The sequence below is a fragment of the Talpa occidentalis genome, unplaced genomic scaffold, assembly GCF_014898055.3.
Source record: "Talpa occidentalis isolate TD23 unplaced genomic scaffold, MPIMG_talOcc4v2.1 talOcc4.9, whole genome shotgun sequence".
Lineage (NCBI taxonomy): Eukaryota > Metazoa > Chordata > Mammalia > Eulipotyphla > Talpidae > Talpa > Talpa occidentalis.
Genome location: NW_023605305.1, coordinates 92,463,578 through 92,485,342, shown reverse-complemented (window position 1 = coordinate 92,485,342; position 21,765 = coordinate 92,463,578). Strand labels below are relative to the sequence as shown.

At 42.4% G+C, this 21,765-nt stretch overlaps 1 protein-coding gene and 1 long non-coding RNA gene across 3 annotated transcripts in view; one reads left to right on the top strand and one right to left on the bottom strand.

Moving 5' to 3' along the window:
* LRRC8C (leucine rich repeat containing 8 VRAC subunit C) overlaps positions 1–21,765 on the bottom strand; it is a 99,807-nt gene that overhangs the window by 71,163 nt on the left and 6,879 nt on the right. For both annotated transcript variants that reach the window (XM_054691458.1, XM_054691459.1), the window contains one exon: positions 21,004–21,084. The gene's annotated coding sequence lies outside the window, so the exon portion shown is untranslated. The remainder of the gene's footprint in view (positions 1–21,003; positions 21,085–21,765) is intronic.
* LOC119236565 (uncharacterized) lies at positions 214–21,741 on the top strand. Its single transcript, XR_005123097.2, has 3 exons — positions 214–309; positions 18,352–18,423; positions 19,366–21,741. It is a non-coding gene; the product is annotated as an uncharacterized LOC119236565 (long non-coding RNA).

Here is a 21,765-nt window from a genome sequence, read left to right as displayed (position 1 = left end):
TCTGCCCCGCTGTGACGCAGGCGCCGGGGCCCGGGCACTTCCTCCTCTGCAGACCCCGCCGTGCGCCCGGGGCGGGCCGGCCAGGCGGCCGCCGCCCCGGTGGGGGCTGCCTCCAGGACGGGGAAGACCCCCCGAACCCCGGCGCCTCCCCGCGGGCCGCTGCGGCCTCCGGGATCGCCGCGCCCGGGGGCCTCTGCCGCGGGAGGCCACCGCGTCCAGGGCCGACCCGGCCCCCAGCCTCACAATGCGCGCAAAACCCGGGGCTCCCCTGCGCGCAGCGTCTGCTCGGCCCCCCAGCTCCTCCCCAGGGTAAGTCAGAGGGAGCAACGGCATTAAAATGAACCCTCTGGGAACCCCTCGGAAGTACCGGGGTCGGGATGGGCATAGATCGCTCTTCATTATCCCCTTAAATGTCACCCCTCCCCAGAAGGGGCAGGAGGACCACAAAGGAATAGGAGGGTGGAGTGGGCGCGCAGAGGGAGGTGATGGAGCCGCAAAGGCAAACTCCCATTTCCCTGAACCTTGGAGCCCGGTTGACACCGAGTCTCCCCTCCGACGGGAATTTCCATGTTCCTTCTGGCCACACTCCTTCATCTCTCAGCAGGGCCCAGGGAGACTGAAATCTAATGCCCCGCCTACAGTTTTGTGCTGTGCCAGAGTTGAGAGAGCACGTATAAACTACCTGTTGTTTAAAAAGCATGTTTAGGCCCTCCCTGATGGCTCAAGGGATTAGGCACCGCACTAGGAAGCAATCCACAGCCTCTGCAGCACGAGTTCGATTCCCCTGCCAGCCAGGGAGAAACCCACATGGCAGAGCAGACCTCTCCTGTCTCCCCTGCTGCTCCCCTCAGCAGTATATTTCAGTCAATCCACCTGTTCTGCTCCCCACTCTGTCTCTGGTGAATCCTCTCATCCCCGCATCTCTGGCCTGTACCCCAGCTCTTGTATGCATAAATAAATAAATCTTAAAAAAATAAAAAGCATGTTTAAAGAGGGGTGGTCCCTTATTTATCGATCAGAACCAAGTTTTTCTTCCCTCCAGGCCCCTACCCAATTTCAGGATGAAAAAACCAGCTCTGCCTTCTCGAAAGCTGATGACAGTCCATATGAAAATCTTCCCAGTGAAAAATAAAACGTATGGACAAGAATACTAAGTAATATAGAGTCTTCTGGATGCCTTGTCAATACTTATTGTAAGAGCACTAAAAATTAAATTACTGCTTTGCCCTGGCAGTTAGGAAACGACAGATGTATGTGAAGAGAGCAAGGGACAAATAACTAATCATCTTTCACTAGCTGGGTGGTTCTAACACAGCTTGCCTTGAAGCAGGCTCCTCATTTGACCCCATTTCTATTTCCAAGCCAAAATGAAAACGTTTGCCCCGCCCCCCCAAAAGTTCTCTTGGGCTTTTAACTACTCCTTTTGTTTGCCTGGTAATCTACTCCTTTTTGCAATTCCAGAAATGTTGTTGGGTGTCCTTCTCAGAAGCAGCATTAGACCCTTTTAGGACATAGGAAATGAGTTTAACACCAGTCTTAACCTGGATCAAGAGACAAATCTAGGGTGAGACCTTCCTTCTAGAAAGAAAGTGGAAAATTTTCTGGAGAGTTCTTGGGGAAAAGCCAGAAGCTGACTTTAGCAAATTGCTAGAAAATAAGTAAGCCACAGGGTACTATGTGATGTAGGTCTGGCTTTTAGGTACCTTACTTGGACTTACTAGGACTTGAGACAAGTACTAAGAGTATGAGCCTCCTGTAGTGGGCCTTATGCTACAGCAGCTTTCTGTACGCCCCCTGTCCTCCTTGTAACTTGGGCACACTGAGCAAGCTTAGGCATCCCTGAAATGTTCCCTTGCAAGCCAGTATCAAGGAACGACTCAACTTTAGACTTTAGACTCAAGTGAATCAGAAATACATCCCTATTCTTCCTTTGTAAATGTAGGGAAATTACTACTATCCCACCCCCTCCTGTTAGCAATGTAAGTACAAAACATCAGGTGCTGTGGGAATTAGATAACCTACTTGAAGCACCAAGAGCAATGCCAAGCACTTTGTGAGTTCTCAGTAAGTGGTGGGCATCATTGCCCTGAAAGCAAAAAGGAAGTGCAACAAAGTTTAGATATAAGACATGAATCTCTGCAAGTTGAGTCTCCTTCCCTTACCCCAGTTGCTTAATTGTATCTTTGTCTCCTCTGCACCTGCCTTCTAAGAGGGTGAAGCTGATATTTCTGCATGTGCAGGTTGGTGATTCACATGCCCACTAAGGTCTGAGAGGCATTGGTTCACCTGGTTTTGTAGCAAGTAAACCTTAATAAGCCTAGTCACCTTATCTCCAATCAACAGCCATCCTGATCAAGCCCAAGGTGTAAAGTATGAGGGGAATCAGCAATCAATCAGCCAACTTCTGGGAATGCAGGACTCTGAGGGTCTCAAAGAACTGTGAATACCAAGGTCTTCACAGGAGAGAGAACTGGCATGCATGTGTTTTGTAATAAACCATTTTGAACTAAATGTGGTTGAAGTTCGGGGAAAGGAGAGGGTACTTGGGCGAGGTGACCTGGATATACAGAGCTATACTGGCTTGACTTTTCTCTTAATACCTTTTTTTTTTTTTCAGATTTATTTATGCATACAAGAACTGGGGTACAGGCCAGAGATGCAGGGGGTGAGAAGATTCACCAGAGACTGAGTGGGGAGCAGAACAGTCAGATTGAGATACACTGCTGAGCGGAGCAGCGGGCGAGAGAGAAGTCTGCTGCGCCATGTGGGTAGCTCCCTGGCTGGTTGGGGATCGAACTCCTGCTGCAGAGGTTGCGGACAGCTACATAGTGCTGTGCTTAACCCCTTGCACCACCAGGGAGGCCCCTTAATACCCAATTCTTTTGGCCAAAGTTTGACTTCTCAGATGGGCTTTCAGAGTGAATTCCCACACTTAGACTCTATGTGTGAGTTTACTGTGTACTAGTTGACAACAGAGAGCAGAAGTAGCTCTTTCTAGGCAGTGGAAGACCATGATTAATTGCTTTGGAATCATAAAGATCTGGGTTCAATTGTGGCATCTGCTACTCACTGGCTAGTGCCCCACCCTGAGCTACTTAATCTAAGAACCCCAGTTTTCTCATCTGTCTATTAGAACATTAATATCCACTTACTTTTTAAGGTTCTGATGAGACTTAGAAAGAATACCAGCAATCCTTTTTTTTTTAAATTTTTTTAAGTGGGTAGTATGAAAATAGTAACTGTACTGCATGGTTGTTTGTTTCTAGCTACAAGGCAATGTAGGTTGGACTGTATCATTCCTTGAAGGGCTCGTTCAAAAGTTAAATTATCTATGAAGCCCCTGCAGCTCCACTCAAGTATAACTCTCCCTTCTTTTTGCTCCCATAGCACTTAGTTCCAAACTCTATTTCAGCACTTACCATGGACTGCTACCATTTCTCTCTATGCTATCTGCTTCTCTACCTAGCCACAGACCCTGCAGGCAGGGACTGTGTCTTTATTCATCTCTGTGTGGACAGCTAGCACAGAACCTGGTATTAAATGTTGAAAGAATGAGTTCTTGAAAGTTTCTCTTTCTTCTTCTGGTTCTGACTTTCGATATAAATTGTATTAAACTATAGACTCTTAGAAAGTGAACCCTTTAGCTCATAAGGGTTTTTACTGAAAGAACGTATCATGTACATGTATCTTCCTAATCTTGATTTCTGAGTCTGGGCTTGTTATTGGAGACCACCCTGCTATTTTTGTTATATATATATTTTTGTTATATATAAATATCAATATATATGTATGTCAGTTGATGCTGTATAATAAGAGTGAAAGTAAAATTTAAATTCTAAACCAAAACCACTTGCAAAATTTTACTTGTATTCTCTACTCATCCTTTGTACATCTCGCTCCCCAGACTGTTGTTGGGATTTAGAGAGTGTCCTAAGCTAAGAGAAAACATTGTTGTTTTAAGTTTCGACTGTTAAGTTAAAAGCCACCTTTTGCAACAAGTTTGAACTCCTTGACCTACCCATTAAAAATGTTAAGACAGAGAGAAAAAAAAACCTCCCCTAGAAAATGTCTTGTGAGCAGAAAGTTCCCAAAAGGTAATGTGAGGGCCTCCCCGGCGGCGCAGCGGTTGAGCGCTGGGTTGCGAAGCTGCCCGCGGCCTCTGCTGTGCCGGTTCGATCCCCGGCCGCTCCCCAGCCACCAGAGGAGGGTCCCACATGGCGTGCAGACCTCTCCTGCTGCCCGCTGCTCCCCTCAGCAGTGTACTTCGGTCCTTCTGCCTGCTCTGCTCCCCGCTCTGGCTCTGGTGAATTCTCTCACCCTCCCATGCTTCTGACTGTACCCAGTGCATGTATAAACAAAACAAACAAACAAATTAAAAAAAAAAAATCATAAATAAATAAAAAAAATACATGCCTCTAAAAAAAAAAAAAAAAAGGTAATGTGATCAATTGTGGTCTTGACCCTAAATGGCATCTAAATTTGTCCCAGGGAATGGTGATGCTGAGGAACTAAAAATAGGATACTACAAAACCTTGGGTAAAATCCTTCTAAATCAGCTTTGAATTTTTTATACTCCTCCTTTCTTCCTACAAACACACACACACACACACATACACACAAAATAAAAGTGGTTGGGCCTACTAACTTGTGAGATATTCTTTGGAAGTAATTACGATGAATAAGCACTTACTAGGTATGTGGCTTCATATGTGTTCTCAGTAACTACCCACTAGGTAAGCAGTGTTATTTTCTCCTATTGACAAAGGAGACAGCTAAAGCACCTAATAATCAAGTAACTAGCTGAATATCTTATGACTGATGAGAACAAGAATTAGGATTTGATCCAGGTGACTCTGTTATCAGAGATCTTGTGCTTAACCACTACTCAATTATATAAAAAATGAGTTATTTATTTTTAACTTGGATCCATCTGGTAAATTCTATAAGGTTAATGATATACTATTTATTTATTTATTTATTTATTTATTTTTTAAAGATTTATTTTTTTATTCATACAAACACTGGGTACAGTCAGAAGCGCGGGAGGGTGAGAGAATTCACCAGAGCCAGAGCGGGGAGCAGAGCAGGCAGAAGGACCGAAGTACACTGCTGAGGGGAGCAGCGGGCGGCAGGAGAGGTCTGCACGCCATGCGGGACCCTCCTCAGGTGGCCGGGGATTGAACCGGCGCCGCGGAGGCTACGGGCAGCTTTGCAACCCAGCGCTCAACCACTGCGCCACCAGGGAGGCCCAATGATATACTATTTAAAGTAATATTGGGTTGTCAGAAAAGTCATTATGTACAACCCAGTATTTTGAAATTTTCGTCCATTTGTGCTTTTCCTGATAGCATCTCCCAGCATCTCCCATCCTACCTGTGCTTTCATGAGATGAATTTGCAGCTTAATGCTTAATTGAAAAGCACTTTATGACTGAAGCAAATTTCTTAATGGGATATCAATATCCTGAAAAATAGGGGTCTGTGGTTAAATTTATTTGGGAGACACTCTTTTCCTCTTGGAGATCCATAATGCTTGGACGATCATAGTGTTTTGACTGAGTTTAGATTGTATGAGATATACCAGGCAAAGAGCCTCTTTCATATGGACTAATGATAATAAGCTTTCATATGATTTATATGTAAAAAGGTTAGTAAAAAATTAGTTTTCAGGAGTGACTTTTTTTTGCACCTAAATATCACTGCTATATCTGCATTAGTAAATAATATTTGCTTGCTGTCATTTCTTAAGCATGTATAGCTACTGATATAAGGACTTTACATATATTGACTTATTAATTAAATCTACAAATGGCTGGTTCTATCCATTAATTTAATTATTCTAAAGATAATGAAGCACTCTTAAAGGGATTAGGACTTCCTTATCTATTAAAAGATGTTAGGATATACCTCATAAGAAAGGTAACTCATTTTTGCCATGCCAAAACTGAAAAATTTCAGTCTTAACATCATATTTCAGTCTTAAGACACATATATACTATATATACCATAAATATAGTATCATAAAACATCTCAGTTTACAGTTTAACTTTGACTTGCATTGCATCAAACTTAAGTGACATCAGCTCTGGCAAAGCACCTAATTTCAAGCCCAAGGAGTTGCTTCTCTCTTTTGAACAACAAGATTGATGACTGAAGAAACCTTATCAGGGTAGTGAAAAATTGAAGATGCTCCTATTATTCACATAAACATGACTCTCTCTGGAAAATTATCATGGTCGGGGATTCATGTACATAGAAAATGTCATAACTATGCTTACAGGCTCTCTTCTTAAAGGCACATCTATACTGACACAAGATACATTTTATTGAACCTTTCTGATTTAATTTTTTTAACGACCTGAATAAACTCATGTTTTTTTTTTAACCTCTCTTAAAACAAGAAAACTGGGTTTGCTTTCTCAGTATCAACAATGTGATTATTAATGGTCACTTGTATTGCTGCCAGTTAAGAGAGTATGGGCTGGGACAGATAAGACCTGGATTCTAGCCATGGTTCTGCCATTGACTAATTTTGGGTCCTGGGACAATGTCTTAGTACCTTTGGCTCCTTAGTCTCCATATTCTGAAATGAAGGGGTTGGAATCTGATTTCTTAGGACTTGTTCAGTGCTAAAACTTTTCACGCCCATGATATATATTTATTCTCCCTAGTCTTCAGTCAGCAATGGATATCATCACCAACTTTTGGTCAGGGAAGCAGGGAGGCATCTATGGGAAATCTGTCTAGAGCAGGCAGCATATTACAACCTTATCTACCATCCTTTGCCAGGGAGATAGAGCCATTTCTTTATGAGGCATTTCCAAGCAGCTTTCTGTCGAACTCAACCTTTTGAGTATCCTGAGAAATAGGGGTCTGTGGTCAAATTCATTTGGGAGACACTCTACTCTTCTTTCTTATTTTTAAAGGGAATTAAAAAATTAAGCCTCATTATATGGAAGTACAATACCACTTTACTGTAAAGAAAAGAAAAGAATATGGAAACGAATAAGAATAAGAAAAAGAATAAGAAAAGAATACTATAAAGAATATGGGGTTACTTGTGCTAATTTTGAGTTACTTGTGCTAATTGTATCCACAGGCAATGGAGAAGGAGGAAAAACCTCTAGAATTCAGATAAGACAAATTGTTTCATGTGACTGGAATGATCCAAAGGGAGGATCATTTTACCACAAGATGAAAACAACTCTAGTCTCAAATAGGATACTGAAAACATCCAAATTTCTTGCATACCTTCCACAGTCTTCAGTTTATAAAATGCTCCTGATCAATAGTATTTACATCTGATCCATGTCATTTGATATTAACTATTGATTTCATTAGCCAAACTAGAGCTCAAAATTAATGCTTTCTGTTTTTCATAAAATAGTAAAATTTCATAAAATTTTACTTCATAAAATTCTGAAGTAATGCATTCATCAGTAGCTTTGAAACAAACATTTTCTAATCGAAAAGCCTTAAGAGATTTAGAATATCACGATAATTGGTTCAGGAACAACCTGGTCTGGAAGTTTTAAGAAGTAGGCTGATAACTTGCTGTATTGATTTGAATGCCACATATAGGATAGTAGATTAACATTTGTTGGGCATTCTATGCCAGGTATGGTTTAAAGCATTTGGGATGTATTATTTCATTTAATCCACATAATAATATTATCACTGTCTCTATTTCAGTGTGTTGGGACTCACACAGTCAGGTACTGTCATTTGCCCAGGGTCATGCTACTGTTAAGTGGCAGAGCCAGGAATGGACACCAAGCAGCCTAACTCCAAGGCTCACACTTAACCACTCCCTTTGTGCCTTATAACATCAGAAAGCTTAAACTGCTGGAAAATGTGTTCTTTTTCTTGAATACTGAAAAGAAATAATCATCAGTTTTCTTTGGAGTTTTATCTCTAGATTATCACCTTCTCAGATGTAACATTTTGTTCTTCATTTCTCTGTACAGAATATATTACCATTAGGGGTAATCAGCCCATGTTGGCTGAGAAGGGTGATATAAAATGTAGCCCATTTTGAGTAGGGAGAACACTCCAGATAAGCCACATTCTGCATTCAGTTTTGAAGTATCTCCAACTCCTAATACAAGGTACACTTGAAAAATCTTTTTAATAATCCAAAATAAATACACAGGAAATACTGACTATTTGCCTTTAAGTCTGTATCGAGAGAAGTAGGAAAAGCAATATTTTTAAAGTTGCTGGTGTTTACTTGGGTGAGCTTTAATTTTCCATGATCAGTAGAGGTGTTACTATCACCCCACAAATCATGCATGATTGCCATAATCCCCAGATGGGGACATTGTGACCCTGTCTAGACCAACCATCACATCACAATGCCCTTCCTCAAATCCGACTGGGGCTTATCCCACTCAATCTCCCTAGGAGTCCAGAGGTGGGGAGTAGAGGGGATGTCTTTGGACTTTGAGGGGAAAGGAGTCTTGAAAATCTTAGATAACTAAGTCTTTGAATGATGAGGAAGTCATTTAATATAGAACATTTTATAGTTTGAAGTCCAGCCTCTGAAACTCCAACATGGTTTTCTGGAAACTAGTGATAGGAGATTTCATGTAAAACTCTGTGTGGTGTCAGACCTGTTCAGTGTGCGATGCTGAAGACAGCGCCGTGGTACAGATGTCACAAGCAAGAACAAGATGTGCTTCCGCACCCCCTGCCACCGTTGTCACAAGGAAAGGAAGGGCCATCGAAGGCTTTGCTCAGCAACTTTAGTGGAGATTAGTGGATATTTTTCTCTCTGCCTGTTAAAGGTTTTGAAGAACCAGGAGTTGAATGGAACTTTCTGCTCTTTTGCTTATGAAGTTTTTTTTTAAAATATATTTATTTATTTTTATACAAGAAGCGGGATACAGGCCAGAGGCGCGGGAGGGTGAGAGGATTCACCAGAGACAGAGCGGGGAACAGAACAGGCAGACTGACAAAATACACTGCTGAGGGGACCAGCGAGCGAGACAGGAGAGGTCTGCTGCACCATGTGGGATTCTTGTCTGCCGGCCGGGCTCAAACCTGCACAGCAGAGGCTGCAGACAGCTTCATAGTGTGGCGCTCAACCTCCTGCGCCACCAGGAAGGCCCTGCTTATGAAGTTTAGAGTGAACATATAAGTTTAAGAGAAGCAAATATGAATCTAACTCCTGATCTTTGCAAGTAGCTCCATGCAAGTGTTGAAATTCCTTAACCGATTTGGATTTATTTGGATTTTTACCTATAATGAATGCTTTTACAAGTTAAAGGATAAATGAATTACTATCTGAGGTTCTGGGCAAAAATTGCCTTCTTAATGTTACAATTGTATTCTCTTTAGGCACCTACTAATAATTTTTGTAAACTTTAAGTGACTTAAAGCTCACTGCCACATCCTTATTCATGTTTGTGTCTTTACATAACCTACTTTCTCTCTCCCCTTTGCTCATCATGTCACCATCCAAATGCCGTCAGTCTTTAAGAATCCTTTTCAAGTCCTTTCTCCATAACATTTTCCTAACACTTTATTTGCTGTAAACTTTTCCAGTAATTAATCATCTGTTTATCTTCCATTGCTGTGAGAATGTGAATAAGTTACTTAACCTCTCTGAATCTCAGTTTTTCCAGAGATAAATGGTGATAATTGTAGTGCATACTTTGTAGTATAGTTGTGAGGATTGGGTGATTTCATACAAGTGTTTGTCAACAGTGCCTGACACATTACAAACATGAAATAAGCGTATATTCTTACTAATATTCGACAGCTAATGATTTTTATTATTTGAAGTACCATTGTTTTACAACACTGTATATCCCTAATTTTTAAATATTTTACATGTCTTTCTCACTTCCCACAGTTGAGGTTCAAAAATTATTATATTTATTGATCTGATTATTTTAACTAATGCCAAAGGGGTATTTCCTTCACTTTAAAAAAGTATATTGACAGGGCCTCCCCTGGTGGCGCAGGCAGTTGAGCGCTGTGCTGTGAAGCTGTCCGCAGCCTCTGCTGTGCTGGTTCGATCCCCGCTGGCTGGCGAGGGTTCCACATGGCGCAGCAGACCTCTCCTGTCTCGCCTGCTGCTCCCCTCAAAAGTGTATTTCGTCAGTCTGCCTGTTCTGTTCCCCGTTTTGTCTCTGGTGAATCCTCCCATCCTCCCGCACCTCTGGTACAGGTACAGACCCCGGTTCTTGTATAAATCAATCAATCAATCAATCAATCAATCTTTAAAACAAAAAAGTATATTGACAAACATGAAGAGTTCCAGCTTTCTTGATAGCCAAACACCCTGTAGCTTGCTATATACTTAAGTTTTCGAAAAGTAAACATGAGTTCCATTGACTAACTAAATGATGTAATTTTTACTATTTCATTTCTATTTCAGTTTAACATATACCCATGGTACATTAAAATAATCATCATTCCCTTCCCCCTCCCCATTTTAAACCTAAGTGCCTGTCATATTGCAGAACTCCTGTAGATAGGAGTGATGCAGTGTTTTAATTGTTATTATGGAGAAAGTGTACAGAAGGAGAATTTTCAAATATTCCTTTTATTGTTTACTGAAATCTGCATGCAGGGAAAGATAGCCAATTTTAATACATCAACCCCTTAAGTAGCATTTTGGTACTGGAGACAAAACTTTAAAGAAGTGGGATCTGCCTTCAGAATCACTCAAATCCTTCCCTTTCCCTTCCCTCAATTTCCATTTCCACTTCTCTCCTAGTTTAGTCTTCAGCATTTTGTGCTACGCACTGACTACTGCCTCTTTATAAGCCTTTCTAGACCAGCCCCCCATGCAGTTGCCTGATTTACCTCTGACCAGCACTGCTCTCGGGCATGTGTTATGAATACCTGGCCTATAATAGTTGCTCAATGTGGGATAATTACCACTTGCTTTATGTAACTTTCCACCACCCAAAGGACAAAGCTAAAATTCAAAGCCCTGATGTAAATAATAGTAGGAGATCATGGGCTCATAAAAAATATTTTAATATATTTTGATCAAATTTTGTTGATTTACAAAACTATATAATTTGGGGGAGTACAGCTTCTCATCTTGATGTGGGTATCTACTTCACTCACCTACTGGCAGAGTCCTAGTGCCATCACACTATTAAAGTGACACAACCTATGATGCTATCCACAGCCACTCAAGCACAAGTTCGTTCCCTGGCCAGGGAGCTACCCACATGGTGCAGCAGACCTCTCCTGACTCACCTGCTACTCCCCTCAGCAGTGTATTTTCAGTCAGTCTGCCTGTTCTGTTCCCCTCTCTGTCTGTGGTGAGTCCTCTCAGCCCCCCCACACCTCTGGCCTGTACCCCAGTACTTGTATGCATAAATAAATAAATCTTTAAAAAAATAAAGTGACTTCTCTAACCATTGAATTACCCCTCTTACCCTTTGATAACCGCCATACTTTTCAGATGCTAAGAATTGTTATTTTTTGTTTCTAATTTTGTCTTATTCTAGTTTGTTTGTTCTAGCTATTTATAGTCCACATATGAATGAAAGCATCCAATAACTGTCTTTAACTTTCTGACTTAATTCACTTACCATAATTGCCTCAAGTTCCATCCATGTTGCCATAAAAGGTAAGAGTTCATCATTTTTAATTACTTAGTAGTACTCCATTGACTATATGTGTATATATTGATATATTTATCATAACTTCTAATAAAGAACATTTTTGGTCTTTGTCCCTGATTCCTTGCACGGAGCACATAAAAACCTTGGAATTTCCTGAGTGATAGGAGTGCCTCTGTTAAGTGAATGAGGGCCTCCAAGTAGTTTCCTAATGGGATTGGCCTCAGAAAGATCAACTGTGGTGAGTGTTGGAACTTTGAACCAGATTCACCTCCTGGGTTTGGCATATGGAAGGCTGAAGACTGAACATGACCTGGGGGCAATGGTTGAATCAGTCATATCTACACAATGAAATCCTGATAAAATCTCTGGATGCTGAGATTTAATGTAGCTTCCCAGGTGGTGAGCTCACAGGTGTGCCTGGAGGATGACACCCTAACTTCATTGGCAGAGGGCATGAAAGCTCTGTATTCTCTCCCAGACATTCCCCTGGGCATCTCTTCACTTGGATGTTCTTGAGTTATATCCTTTATAATAAAGTAATAAGTATAGCACTTTCTTAATTTCTATGAGTCATTCTTATGAAGTATTAAACTTGAGGGGGGTGATGAACCCTTGAATTTGTAGCCAGTTATGTAAAAGTGTTGTGGCCTCCTGAAACAAACGTGTGGCTGGCATCTGAAATAAGGGCAGAACTTTCCTTTAACCCAGCCAGTCTGTGTCAGAATTGGGTTGGGTTAACAGAGATGGTTAACCCATCTCTGTACAGAGTAGAGAATGTACAGAGTACAGTAAATCCTCACTTAGCATCATTGTCAATAGGTTCTTGGAGGACTTTAAGCGAAACGATATATAATGGAAATCAGCTCTTCAAATTATATCAATTTTGCCTGGGGATATTTTTTTTTCTAGTTGACATAACAACTGACTGTCATTATTCAAGGGCCTGCTGTAGATTAAGTCACCTGAACATAATTTTGTATATTGTAGCTATAATGGAAAGACTGATTTACTACATACCTCCCCATGATCACAAAATGATAATACTGCTTTCTCTAATCTGGCCTACATAGAACCTGTTAGCATGAACTCAGACTAAGGAATCATACCTGTGAGTTACTTGAAGACACAAGAGAAAAAATATCTTGACTAGAGTAGGGCCACAACCTTCTGGAATGACCTTCCAGAATCCTTCTGGATCGTGATCTGTGGCCTCAGTTCCACAGCATCTTATTTGGGCAGAAGACAACATTACTTGTCCTCTGCTTAGTTTCTCTGGGAAACATTCCACCCAGCAAGACAACCAAGCCTGGCCAACGACTTGCAAGGAGATGGGTATGATCTATGTAAAGATTTGGAATCCTCTGCACAGTTGACATCCTCAGTAGCAATTCCAAAAAGAATCAAACTGCTAGTGCTAGTGCTAGTGGCTATGGGAGGAGGGACAGCATTGTCTATTGCCCACCAAGCTCATTGTTTCCAGTCTAAGCAGCAAAACAAAGGAACAGAGGGAAATTAAAGAAGCCACAAAGCACTGAGCACCAATTGCCTACCTGGCTCAGAGTGATTGCTTTTACTTAGTTTATTTCATCTTCTTAAATACCACCCCTCCCGCCCCTGAGGAGGAGGAATTGTCTTCCCCTCTTTACACACATTCAAGCTGTGCCTCCCAGTTCCCTGAGGCCTCGCAGCTGGTAAGTCAGTGAACAGCATTAGCATTCAGGACTGGCTCCACATTCAAACTCTACACTCTCCTTTACTGATGAGTTTCCACCTTTGGTTCTCACTCTGGCAAGCCTGAGACATATTTCAGGTTAGAAAAGCAGAGACAGATTATCTTTCACCTTCCCATCCCCTCACCTCAGAGAAATTTAAACCTCACCTTAGGCTAGAGTAAGTTCCTGAGCCAAATTTCTCCAAAGTCAGAGGTTTCCACTGGCAAGGCAGCACTAAAATCTTTTTTGCAGCCTTTACTCTCTGTATCCTCTACTTTAGGCAAGTTGGTGCTAACTCTGCGGCAGGTAGGAATAACGAAAAATCACATCCTCCTGGAGAGCCTTGGCACAGCTGCCCAGGGTATGCTTGGCTCTGTTTACAGATTCTCCTCACCTCTGAATTAAATCCTCAATATAGTCATAAATAGCCAATAGTGACTCTTCCTGTGAGAATCCTTTGAGACAGGGCAAGCTAGGGTTATTAGGCAGTTTTAGGGACAGTGCAGGAGGGGATCTCTGAAGAATTTAGGGAGGCTTCAGAGATAAGGACAACCAAAGAAATATAACCAATTCCATTAGGAAAAACAAACATGCCAGGACCAAGGACAACATTGTTAATGCTGGTCCTGGTTTCCTTCAGGTGGTAAAGGGAGGCAGAGATTGGAGAAATGGAGAGTGGTTTAATTTATGGACACATTAGAAGGGCAGCTGTTTAACTTCAATGCAGGGATGCCCATCCAGAAGACTGGGCCATAAATTTAAAGATGCAACAAATGGGGAAAGAGAAAGCTGTTAGATAAGGAATGTAAAGATCCCCACTCAGTAACAAATTGAGTGAGACAGCCGAGAACTGACCAATCACAAAGAGACTGGGGCAGCTTTAGAATAATGAGGGAAAAAAGGTATATATTCCCTAAGACACGACTCTACTTTGGCTTCCTTGCCCCTCCCAGGCCTGGTTCCCTGGCCTGGGAGTCCCACTTTATTTCTGTTCTTTTTCTCCTCAATAAACTTTTTCTTTTTCTAAACAAACTGCCTCTTCTCGCTTGCTTGCCTGAGCGTCTGCGAAGTTCCTACTGCGGCTTCGTGAGACACCAACCCGTGGGGGTCTAGCGGCTGGGGCTCAGCGCTGCCCTGCAGCCTGGAATCCATTCCTGGCTGGGAGACTAGGCCTGACAATTCCGGCATCACCTTGATGGTGCATTTCTGTTGCTCAGAAGACCTGCTAGAGGGCTCAAAACATACAGGAACTGCACAGGAAGGGGCCTGTTGTCATTGACAGGGGCTCTTGCTGGCTGGCATGGAGGGTTGAGGATCTAACACTGGAGGGGCTGGAGGAAGTGCCCAGCCCTCTGGTGGTGGGGGGTCCAAAGGAGTCAGACCAGACATCCGACCTTCACAGTTTCACTTGCGACCTGCAGCATAGGCAGCGTAGGACACATCTCTCCTGGCCCGAATTTCCAGCAGCCTGTGGACTGGAGCCTGCATGCTGTGGGCCAGTGTGCCCCGCCCCAGAGAACACCAGACTGAACTCACCCTCCCTCCCATTTCCTAAGGTTTCCCAGCAGTTGATTTCCCATGGAAACAAGCAGAAATCTGTTTTAATCATCGGACATTTCTAGTTTCCTAATTTGTATGGGAACCTGGGGATACAGACATATGGTACATTTATTATCCCAGAGAGCTACAGCTGAAAGAAAAATAGTTAAAGCTAGTCTAAAAACTGGAAAGCTGCAGCATATGCCCTCAAATTACTTTCCTTAATCTCAGAGACTGTCAACAGTGCTGCCAAAGAGTTGTTGCTGTTTGAGCTCAGAACTCGTAGAAGGATTCCACTTGCACATTCGTGTGTTCTTCCCCCCAAACACATTGCAGCAGGCAGCTCCTGTGGCTGGCTAGGGAGTCCCCCTCACCTTCTGAACCAGACAGAGTGAGCATGTGGAATAAACACTGGTCGAGGTCTAGACCTGGCTGTTGCATATGCTAGTCCCTGAGACCTCAGCCTGAAACTGAGCATCTCTGTTCTGAAACTTTCAGTTATTTAACACTGAGCACCAATTTCTGAACATCTATTTTGTGGCAGGCACTGTACTGAGAATGGAAAGATAGCAGTGAATAAAATAGGATTCCTCCATTTGTGGAGTTTATATTCTATTTGGGGAAGATAAATAACAAAATAAATGACTCGAAGGCATACTATTTTAGCTGGTGAAAAGGGGTATAGAGAAAAAGCAGAGGAAGGAAATGCTGGGGCAAAGGTAGAATAGACTGGGCAAGGAAGTTCTCCTACACAAGCAGCAGAGGCCTGGTGGAGGTGTGAGGGCGAGCTGGGTGGATATGGGAGGAAGGGCACTTTGGGTGCAGGTCCTGAACTGAGAGACACCTGCTATTTTTCAGGACCTGGGAGAAGCCCAATGTGCGATTCCACAAGTGTGGATCTGGTGGGCACTGAAGAGGATTTGTCTGAGTTTGTGCTCACACTGGAGGGCTTTGAGCAGAGGGCATATGATCTAAGTTGTATTCAGGTTACTCTGGCTAAGAAAAGTCCGAGGTGGGACAGGTAGAATGTGATCATGGTAACGAATGGAGACAGCAAGTTGGTTTGGATCTGGGAAACTGGCATTTGCTGGTAAGAAGTGGGTGATTTGTCACTAGTATGTCATTTTGAAGGCAGGCAGGATCTGTTAACAGGTTGGATGTGAAAGAGAGGTGTGAAAGATGACTTCAAGGTTTTTCACTTTGTTACCAGGAATGGAGTTTATATTTTATGGGATGGGGAATAATCTAAGAGGACAGGTGTGCAGGAATGCACATCTGGAGTTCAGTCTTGAACATGTAAAGTATGAGGTACAATTAGAAATCCAAACAGGTAAAATGAAAACACATGACTTGTCATGCAACAACTTTATCAAATGAAATAAATGTAAAATACTGTTTTTGTCTTCAAGAAAAAGAACTTAGTCCCCTTGGGAAAGTGACATAGTGCTGGTCTCTGAATGTTTGTGTCTCCCTCAAATGCATTCTTTGAAATCCTGATCCTTGTTGTGATGGTATCAGGAAATGGGGCTTTTGGGAGGTGATTAGGTCTTGAGGGTAGAGTCCTTATGGAAGGCTTTAGTGCTCCTAGAAAAAAAGATTCTTTTCAACCATGTGAAGATACAGCAAGAAGATGGCATCCTGCAACCTGGAAGGGGACCTTCTACAGAACCCAAACTGCTGGTGCTATGGGCCTGGATTCCCAGCCTCTGACACTGAGAAATAAACCTGTTGTTTCTGAGCCACCCCATCTCTGATATTTCATTATGGCAGGATGAATAGACTAAGACACACAGGCTAGAGCTATAATAAAAAGAGGGTACTTATGACTGTGGGCACAGGGAAGACCAAGGGAAGACAATCTTATGCTCATAGCAGTTTAAAGCAGCTTTTTGGGATGCCTCTCTGGTGGTGCAAGAGATTAAGTCTCAGCACTATCAAGCTATCAGCAGCCACTGCAGCACAAGTTCGAGCCCCAGTCAGGGAACTCACCCATATGGTGCTGCAGACCTCGCCTGTCTCACCTGCTGTTCCCCTCAGCAGTGTAGTTCAGTAGATATGCCTGTTCTGCTCCCCACTCGGTCTCTGGTAAAACCCTTACTGCCAGCACCTCCGACCTACACCCAGCATGCATAAATAAATAAAAATAAATCTTTAAAAAATATAAAAAAGTATTAATCAAAGTCCTTTCTAATAAAGCTACAACAGGTTTGAATCTTAGCTTGATCATTTGCTAGTTAGGAAACTCTCTGAGACTCAACTTTCTAACCTGTAAAATGTGAATATTAATGATTCACCACATAAGATTTTTGTGAAAATTGAGGTAATATGTGAACGTACATAGAACAGTGCTTGATAGCAAGTTCTCAACTAACAATACTATTTCTGGTGACAATGGTTGTTTCATAAATCTTAAGGAAAAAGGTTATGTATAGTCTATAACACAGAAGCTGCAGAATTAGAACCTCTTTTTGGGTTATTAATAGGTTATTAATACACAGTGGCATTGGAGAACTCTTTCTAGAATATCTCAATCAAGAATTTATTACAGGGGGCCTCCCTGGTGGCTCAAGGGGTGAAGACACAGCACTATGAAGCAACCTGCAGCCACTGCAGCATGAGTTCAATCCTTGGCCAGGGAGCTGACCCACATGGCAGAGCAGACCTCTCCTGACTTGCCCGCTGCTCCCCTCAGCAGTGTATTTCAGTCAATCTGCTTGTTCTGCTCTCTACTCTATCTCTGGTGAATTCTCTTTCCCCCACACTCTAGCCTGTACCCCAGCTCTTGTATGCATAAATAAATAAATCTTTACAAAAAAGAATTTATGCCAACAGCACTAATATTTTTAAAGTGATTTATATTTAAACAGGTCATACATGCACATGAGAGAACATTACAAAAAGATAGGCAGGGAGAAGCATATACAGTTTTATCAGTGTTTGTGCATTTGTCAAAGGTATTGTGTGAGTATCCAAGTTTGCACACACATGTACACACATACACACACACCCTTTTTTTTTTTGTGGGACCCTCGCCGCTGGCCGGGGATCGAACTGGAACTGGAGCTGCAGAGGCTGCAGGCAGCCTCGCAACCCAGCGCTCAACCAATGCACCACCAGGGGAGGCCCCACACACACCCTTTCAAATATTCAATGAGCAAATAATTCAGTTGGAGTCTATTGTTTTCACTGAGATACTCCTCCAAAGCCCCAGGGTAGGTAAAACTTGGACAAGAGTTTAAGTTAGGGGTATCGATTAATGTTTCCCTGGGGACATTTTCTTATAGGCTCACCTCAGCTATTGACACTGTTAGTGAGGGTCCCGCCAAAGGCCTCGGGGGTGTGTCAAGAGTCAGTAGAGGGAGCCAGCAGTGTGTGTGGAAGAAGGAAAGGAACGTGAAGCTGCTAAGTACCTGCCGGTGTCAGACATAACTTTAAATATTTTAAATGTACTACCTTATTTAGTCTCCCAAGCGCTCTTGGAGATGGTTATTGTTCTCTCTCATTTTGCAGATGAAAACACTAAGGGCTCAAGGATGAAGTAACACTAACAGAAAGTTGACAAGGCAGAATTCAGACTAAAATGTGAGTGATAATCAAAGTCCCAAATCCAAAAACGTCCTCCCAGGGGAAGGGCAAAAGGATCAGTTACCCAGCACAGCTGAGAGTTGCTGAATCGCCAGTTGCTTTAAATGCTCTAAGAAGGCAGTAAGAGGTGAAATTTGAAAAACCAACAATTACAACATCAAAAACAACAACCTTTAGGCAGAGACCATAGTTGATAATCCTTCTGTATCTCAGCACCTCTTCAAACATGTGGGCTTTTGACCAGGACACGTTTTTAAATATTCACAGAGGTCAGATGAAAGATAAGCCCACAGAGGTGGTTTTACTGGAAAAAACAGATATTCTGCACCTGGTACTGCTTCAGTTCCTCCCCAGAATCCTTACTTCTGTGACTTAGTGACTGTTTGTTATCATGTGAGCACCTAAGGTTTTTGTAAATGTAAATTCTGGAATAAAAAAATCAAAATGTTCTTTGGTTCCAGTGGTGTTATCTTAGCCTATTCAGGCTGCTCTAAGGACATACCCTAGATGGGATGGCTTATGTAAGTTATTTATTTCTCACAGTTTTAGCTCCTGGAAGCTCAAGACCGAGGGGTTGGCAGATTATTCTTGGGGACCCATTTGTTGCTGTCACAGCTGGAGAGAGTGCCAGCCCTAGTCTCTTTCTCTTCTTATAAGGACACCAATCTCATCCAGGAGGGTGGGGACTCCACCCTTATGACCCCAGTGACCTCCCCAGGACCTCCCACCCCAAACTGCCACACTGAGATTAGGATTTCAAGTGCATTTGGGGGCGAGTGGGGCAGAGGAGGAGAACAGTCTTTTTATAAAATTAACAATAACAAAATAGCGTATGCCTGCAGGGTTTACAGTTGGCAGAGGAAGTTTACATAAATCACCTCACTTGTACCTCAAGCTGTTATGGGTGAGTTAGCTATTTTTATTTTCCCTGTTTTACAGATGAGGAAGCTGAGTCCAGAAGAACTGGGTGATTTCACCAAGGTCACGCAACTAGTATGTGGCTGAGCTGAAGTGCAAATTCATTCAGGTCTTCTAATTCCAAACCCCATGTTCTCTCAGCTGCATCAGAAATCTGGCCATTTGGCAATAACAAAGCAGGAACAAAGCTGGTATTTATTTAGTGCTCTGCTATGTGCCAGTCTCTTTGAAAACATTATCTCTTGAGGTCGGTGCTACTATTCTCTACTTTACATTTCTGAGAAACTAAAAATCATTGGGGACTGGTTACTTTCCAAGTTCACACAGTGAGTACTTTGCAGAAGTAGCATTTGAACCAGGACTGGCTGATGTAGAGGTTATATTATTAAACCCTCTGCTCAAGTGCCCTTTGAGATGCTTTTTGAAAATGTCTATAAGATAAAAATATTCTGGGGGACATAGTTGTTGAGATCTTAGTCAGAAATGGATTTCTTGCCCTTTAAAAGCATTAGTATCCTACAATGTACTTCACTGAAAATTCTATTTTTTAGGCACTGCAGATGGAGGACAGATGTTTCTTTATACTCTGAAAGGTCCACTCTATGTAGCTGACCATAAGAGATTGTATCTTATTCTGAATGTTTCATGAAAGTGGCATCAGGCAGATCATTCCAAATGAAAGCCAAATCAAAGCAGTTATTGCATAGATTTGATGAAAACAACAGGATGTTATTCAGTGGTTTGGGTGGGAACTTTGCATTTCAGAGTGCACTCTGAACCACATGGATGTTTTCGGATGCATTCTACCCTAAAATTCTGCCCATCGTCAGAGAATTGCATGTATGTCTGGTTGGAACTGATGTGGTGAGGGGAGGGTGTACAGGTTTGGAGACCCCAACGCTGAACTTTGACTTAAGTATCACTCTTCAGATAAAAAGTTACTTTCCGTAAGTTCAAAAGTTATGCTCGAAAGCCTGAACATATTTTAAATGTCCATTTGGGAACAGTGTTAGGACCATTAAGATAATATTTCACAACTTTTTTGGTGTGTTCTGGAGTCATGATCATATACTTTGAAAAGGTTTTTCAGAGTCCAGAACACCAGTAATCTTTACCATTTAACCAAACTGATTTCTGAGTTAGGAAGTCTGCTTGTATTCTTCAGAGAATCATAGTTTCTCAGTGCCTAGAATTGGTCACCCATTCACCTGACTCAGTGCTCTTGGCCTGAATGAAGAAGAAACTGTGTCCCAGCAAGGGTAAATGACATTCTGGAGTCAAACTTAAGACAGCAGAGAGAATATTCCCTGAAGACCTAAAGTATCCTAGTGCAAGGGGGTGTTTGCAGATTGGCTGAGTTTTTACTTAGCATCCAAGAATACAAACTCTGAGATCACAGCTGGATTTCAAACCAGATTGCTTGGCTCACTAGGAATGTGTATTTTGGCAAAATAGTCAACATTCTCAAGTCTCAGTTTCCTCATCTGCAGAATGGATGTAAGATTTTCTTCCTTTAACCTCATGACATTCATTATACCCTCAAATAATGTGCCCAAAGTTCTACTTCATGCTGTTTCCTTGCCCACAATCTTCAATGACTTATTGTTTTAATACCATTTACAAAAATATCCACTAGTAATTTCTGGCACATGCACTTACCCTTCAGCATTCTGGCTGACCCCTTGGCCTCAGGACTAACTGTGCCAGTGGCTGACTTTCTGCCTTTGATTCATTCTGCACCTATAAAATGCCAGAAAATATACAAGTTGAAGGGGATGAAAAGATGAAAAAGATTTGATTTCTGTCCTCAAATTAGTGAGCAGGCATTCTATAAATAACCCGACCACATTGTTAAAAGGTTAGCGATAAAAGTACCTCACTCACATCTGGTGAGAGGAAGGTGGTCGGAAAAGGCAGTAGAGACAAAACAATTCATCTAAGTCTTGGAGAATGAACTGAAGTTGTATCTTCCATGTGTGTGGAAGCAGGGGACTTCTGACGGAGGGGACAGGGTGGGCAAAGTGTGGCATTTGGGAAGGCCTGGCAGAGAAAATAGCGTGAAGTTCCATACGGAGAGTCTGCAGGAATGCTCGGGGAAGCCCGGCACTGCCCAGGGGATTTGGACTCTGGCCAAAAGCAAATCACTGGGGTCAGGAGGGCATATTTCCAGTGAGTCACATGTAATAACTGTGTATGCCAAGGTTACATTCTCAAGGTACTGAGTCTGGGGGCATCTTTCATACCCGGGGGGAGAGCGTAAAAGATTAACACAGTGACATTCCTGCCACAGACATCATGGGGCATTGGATTTCCATTTTTCAAGCTGCTTCTGTCTCATTATGGGAAGCAAGACCTCTTCCTTTGAATCACATGGCTGGGCCGTGGAGGCCAGACAATGGTATGACGGAGGGTGGGTGGGGG